The sequence below is a fragment of the Arachis ipaensis genome, chromosome B05 (genome assembly GCF_000816755.2).
Source record: "Arachis ipaensis cultivar K30076 chromosome B05, Araip1.1, whole genome shotgun sequence".
Classification (NCBI taxonomy): Eukaryota; Viridiplantae; Streptophyta; class Magnoliopsida; order Fabales; family Fabaceae; genus Arachis; species Arachis ipaensis.
The window spans coordinates 129037312-129043532 of record NC_029789.2 but is presented as its reverse complement, the minus strand read 5'-3'; positions in this window follow the sequence as shown (position 1 = coordinate 129043532).

The following is a 6221-nucleotide window of genomic DNA, read 5'->3' as shown; positions in this document are numbered from 1 at the left end:
TTTATGTCTACTTCTGTGACATTTTATTATATTCAGACCATTTATTTTAATAAAATAAATTGTTGATTTCTGGTCATTTTGAATTTCTGCTAACAATTTTGTTAACAAGAGTTTAATTTGACTACTAATTATTGCTTAATTTCAAACTCAAAGGGTTCACTTGTAGATGCAAATTCATTACTAGGGTGGCTTGATTCATGATCATCATCACCAAGGAAACTTGTCTCTTGATCTATCCCGTCCAATTCTTCATAGGGAATATGCCTTGAAGGTTGTGCACTACCCTCCTCAACATTAATTTCAAGCTTCTTAGAGGAATACTCTACAACTCTAGATTCCCATGGAGGTTCAGCATCTCCTAAGTCTTCAACCACTTCTTCTTCTTCAATAGTTACGGCTTCCTCTAATTGTTCCAATACAAAGTCACATTCCTCACTTTCCACCGGAATTTCTAGTCTCTCCTTCACGCTACGCTCCTAATTAGATTCTCCACATGCAGCCATGGGGATACTTTGAGTGTCTAAGTGTTGGGAGGCTAGTTTATTTGCTAAGTCGGTCACGGTAGTCACGAATTCGAGTACTGTCCTTTGCATTTCTCATTGCCCTTGAATAAGAAAGTCAATGGTGTCATCCATTGGAGCTTGGGGTGGATATGAGAGTTCATTATATGGGAGAAAGGGTTCATAATAGGAGGGTGGTTCATCATGATAAGGATGTGGCAGTTCAACACTCTCCATCTTTTCCACTTGCTGTACAATACACTCCAGTCCTTTGTTCTTGAGTTGAGATTTGTTAGCCATGAGAGCTTCGTGTGCTTTTCGGCCTTCCTCTCGCTCTATTTGATGGATGGTTGCTTGAAGTTGATCCATTGCTTCCTTAAAATGATCCCGTGCCTCTTGTTCCACTTGGCTAACATAATTAGGATCATATTTCTCTTGGATTGATGGATATGGACATTCCCCTATAGAGGGTTGTGGTGGAAAGAAAAATTCATCTTGTGGTTGAAAATTCGCATACATTGGAGGTGGCGTATATTGAGTGGTAGTTCTTGGGAGTAATTTTGTTGGAATTGGGGTGGTTCTATGTATGGCTCATATGGTTTGTAGGGTGGTTGGTATGGTGGATAAGGGTTAGGATCATATGGAAGTGTTTGATTATAAGGGACTTGTGAGTATGGTGGTTCAAAGCTATGTTAAAGAGGGGGTTCATAGGTATATAGTGGTGGTTTTTGATTGTCACAAAGAGGTCCACCATAACCATTGTCTTGGTATGCATCATGGAATGGTTGTTCCTCATAGTATGTTGGTGGGAGTTGTTGCCAAGAGGGTTGTCCATAAGCTTGAGGCTCCTCCCACCTTTGATTGTCCCATCCTTGATACATGTTCTCATTGTAGCTTCCATTCCCTACAACATAATTTGAACCAAACTCATAGCCAAAGGGGTGAGAATTCATAGTAGCAAAAGGAAATAAAAACAAAAACTAATAAGAAATAATGAAAATAAACTCCTAGAACTAGAAACAACTAACAAAGAAACGAAAAGGCAAACATATTCACAATATTCATAATAACCAATAATAAGGCACACATTTGCAATTCCCCGACAACAGGGCCAAAAATTTGACAGAGGAAAAATGTCGGTAAAGATTTTCACAAAAATATCGCGTTGCAAGTATAGTTCTAAACCGACAATTAAACCTCAATCAACGTTTAGATTGTTTGTCACTTAAGTAAACCCAATAAAATTAATCGAAATATTGTAGGGAAGTATGTTTATTATTGGTTGTGAAAAAGTATATTTTTGGGTTTTGAGTTTAATAAGAAAGGAATGTAAATAACAAGAAGATAACTAACAACTAAGAAAAGTCCTAGCAAGGGTTGAGAATCGGAATTCCTATCCTCATTATCATTGTCAATTGTGATGGTAATTGTAAATTGCTCTCACTTAGTTAACCTCTAACAATTGAAGAAAAGTCAAGTGAGCAAATCAACTTGAGTTCACAAGTCCTAATTAAAGACTAGAGTTAGTGAAGTTCAAGCCAACTAGCAACTTTCAATCACCAACCAACAAGAGACTTTGACAATTCAAGAGTCTCCAAATTACCCAATCCAAGCTAAGAATACAAAAATCTAATTTAAACTCCAACCAAGTATTTTATCAAATACTTGGAAGGCATAAAATAAAAACATAAAAAACTAACAAGACATAGCAAAATCTAAGACCAACAATTGCAAGGAATCAATAATAACAAATGAAGAAAGAAGCAATAAACATGAAATACCTCAAATTGCATTAAAAAGGGAAATTGAATCTAACATGAAGAGTTCATAAATTAAATTGGGAAAGTAAAGACGTCAACAAGAGAAAATAAACTAAGATGCTAGACTAATAGAATGTAGAAGAGAAACTAAATTAAAACAACATGGAAATCTAAATTGGAGAAGAAATAAAACAAAAAACCCTAAAACCTAGAGAGAGGAGAGAGCCTCTCTCTCTCTAGAAACCTACATCTAAACCTAAAGTGTGAATGAATAGTGAATGATTCCCTCTTCCAGCTCCATTCTGCGGTCTCTAATCTGTATTGTCGGGCCTGAAACTGGGTGAAAAGCAGCCGGAAAATTGCCCCTAGCGAATTCTGTTTAATGCAGCACGTGACGCTCGTCACGTGTACACGTCGCTGGGCTTTTCACTGACCACGCGTAGGCGTCAACCATGCGTGTGCGTCGTATGTCTGTTTCACCAGTCACGCGTACACGTCATCCACGCGTGCGCATCGCTACCAGAATCTGAAATCCTTAATTTCTTGTGTTCCTTCCACTTTTGCATGCTTCTTTTTCATTCTCTAAGCCATTCCTGCCCTATAGACCCTGAAAACACTTAACACACATATCACAGCATCGAATGGTAATAAGAGAAGATTAAAATTAGCGAATTTAAGGCCAAAGAAGCATGTTTTCAATCATAGCACAAAATTAGGAAGGAAATGTAAAACATGCGAATTATATAAATAAATGTGAGAATAATGGATGAAATCCACTCAATTTAATACAAAATAAACCGTAAAATAGAGGTTTATCAATGGCGCCAAAGCTACCATGGAATTAATCCGACGGTTATCAGCAACTCAGTCTCGACAAATTCATTAAAAACCGACGAAAAATCCGCCGGCAATTAGCGTCGGACGAAAATAATACGCCAATAAACAGTTTCCAGTGCCATTTATATCGTCAACTCTAGGACGATGGTAAATCCGACGGTATCCAACATTTTTCTTGTAGTGCGTAGACCGCTCGTCAGCAAATCTCTCCTTTTTGGCCTTAAAGGTATGGGTATACTTGAAGGTCTCCGCCAGTGTCGCCTCACGATCCAACAACTTAGACTACACATATTCAAATTAACCAATAAAATAAATCAACAAACAAATAATTCAAGTAACTATTAACAAACATTACCAAACTACTTACCTGCTCTTCATCTTCATGAAGGTCGCTGACCCACCTGTATACTTTGACGACCTCAACGAAGTCCTGTTAGCGACATTCGTCAGATGATGACGCTTAAACCCCTCATTATTTCTAAAATGGGCTTCTAGTTCCTTCTTGATAGATGGACGGATCCAGGTCGTTAGGTGGTCGCGCCTCTAATGAACATCGCTCATCATCTGGTGAAGTTGTTTAGTTGCTCGGTGGCCGTAGATCTTTCTTATCGTGAGATTATGTTCCGTATCCCATTTGAATTTCAACTGCACAAAGTAATTCAACAACATTAATTAGTCAAAATAAAATACAATTCAAATACAGTTAATTAATTCAACATTATTGGGTTCTTACCGCCCACTTCTAAAACTATCGCTCTATAGTCTCAGCAAGGATCTTCGTGTAGCTCAACCATGGGTGGTCGTACATTGATTTAATCACCTCAGAGATATCCTATGTGCAAACGTTGTTGTTTGGTGCAAATCTATCAGAGAAAGAAACCTAAGATTAACAAATACATAGAAACACATAAACTTAAGATTAACAAACTTAAGATTAAAAATAGCATGTATTCACGCCTATATACTATAGCGCCAAATCCTCAGCCGGATGACAGACGGTAGTGAAGGGGCATCCTGCTGGGGGCACTAGAGGAATCACCCACTGTGGAATCTGTCATTGGATCTGTAGGGGACGTAGCAAAAAGAGGCACGTAGTTTGAGTTTGGGACTATGATGAACTGTTGGTCTGCTGGACCTGCCTGTGACGCCACAAGGGTCGACGAGGTAGTCGGGATATAGGGCAATGACTGAACAGTCCCTGAGGATTCGGTGGAAACGCTCCCTCTACCACGACCACAAGATCTATTCGATCTATCTCTACTACCTTTCATCATGTCTGTAAAGAGAATATATTGTTAACACTAATAAGCATATATGCTACACGAATTATTCAACAAAACTCCCCGAAAAAATTGGACATAACCTCCCCTAAAATTGGACATATATCTATCTTTACAGTTTCCACAAATCCAACCGATCTCAATCCACAGCATCAGTCAACACTCAATTAATTTCATAAGAATTAAACTCAATTAAACAAGGAGCCTTCATTATTCAAATCCAAAACAATAAGATGTGACATGCATAAATCTAATGCAAAAGTAATATACAAAACTTTAAGTATGAATTAAATTCAACTAATTATTCTTAATTAGAGTCAAGTTAACATAATCAAACACAATAAGATACAACATTTATATAAATCCAATGCAAAAATTTAAGTATGAAATAGATTGAACTATTTATTCTTAATTAGATTCACATTACTATAATCAAGCACAATAAAATGTGACATGCATATAAATTCAATGCAAAAGTAATATGCAAAATTTTAAGTATGAATTAGATTCAACTTATTCTTAATTAAAGTCAAGTTAACATAATCAAACACAATAAGATATAACATGTATATAAATCCAATGCAAAACCAATATGTAAATCTTTAAGTATGAAACAGATTGAACTATTTATTCTTAATTAGATTCAAAGTTAACATAATCAAGCACAATAAGATGTGACATGCATATAAATCCAATGCAAAAACAATATGCAAAACTTTAAGTATGAATTAGATTCAACTATTTATTTTTAATTAGAGTCAAGTTAACATAATCAAGTACAATAAGATATGATATGTATATAATCCAATGCAAAAGTAATATGCAAAACTTTAAGTATGAATTAGATTCAACTATTTATTAACATAATGAAGCACAATAAGATGTGACATGTATATAAATTCAATGTATGAAGCAATATGCAAATCCTAAATCCAATTTCACAGTAACATAATTTAATTTCTAAACCCCAAATTCACAGAATATTGTTTAATTTATTTTTAAAACATATATTAAAACCAATTTCACAGCAAAATAAAAACATTAATAGTAAAAAGGCCAACTTACTTGAAATAGAGGAGGTGGCCGGCGGTGTAGCAAGTGGCGAGGCGTCGCAGTTTTTTCACGAGCAGATGCGTGGCTCCAGTAACTCTTTCGTCGCGGAGATGGATTAGTGTAAGGAGAGGAGGGAAGCGGCAACAAAAGACGTCTGCAGTAGCGGCGGCAGCGGTACTGACGCAGCGGCTACGAGAGGAAAGGGGTAGAGAGAGAGACAGAAAAGAGAGGATAGAGAGAGTGTAGATTTTAAAATGAAAGAGGTCGGAGAAGATTTGTGATTTGAATTTAGAGTACGATTAGCATTGTATTTATTGGCAGATAAAATATCTTAAAAATAAATTCTATATATATTTTTTTAATTTTAGAATGATATCCATTTGATTTGACGCCAAAAAGAAGGGGGAAAAAATTGGTGTTTCATGATTTTGAAATCTAAATCCAGACCAAAAATTCTAACACAAAGAAAAGGTAACTCTCCTCCGCTTTATTCTGTTAGGGCCCGTTTGGTACTTCTCATATGATAAGAACTAACAATAAACGGTTTGATAAGATAAAGCCTTATAAAGTTATAGTAGAGGAAAGTTTGTAAATGTACTCAAAATATTGGTTTTGTAATAATTTTAATTGTTGATTTTAATTAATATATATTTTTTTAATTAAAATTATTTATTAAAATTATTAAAACACCAATATATTTAATACATTTGAAATTCTTTCGTTGGTATATGGAAGTGTTTTAAGTATGGTAAATTTTATGGTGTTTATAATTTGAGAGAATTATATGAAAG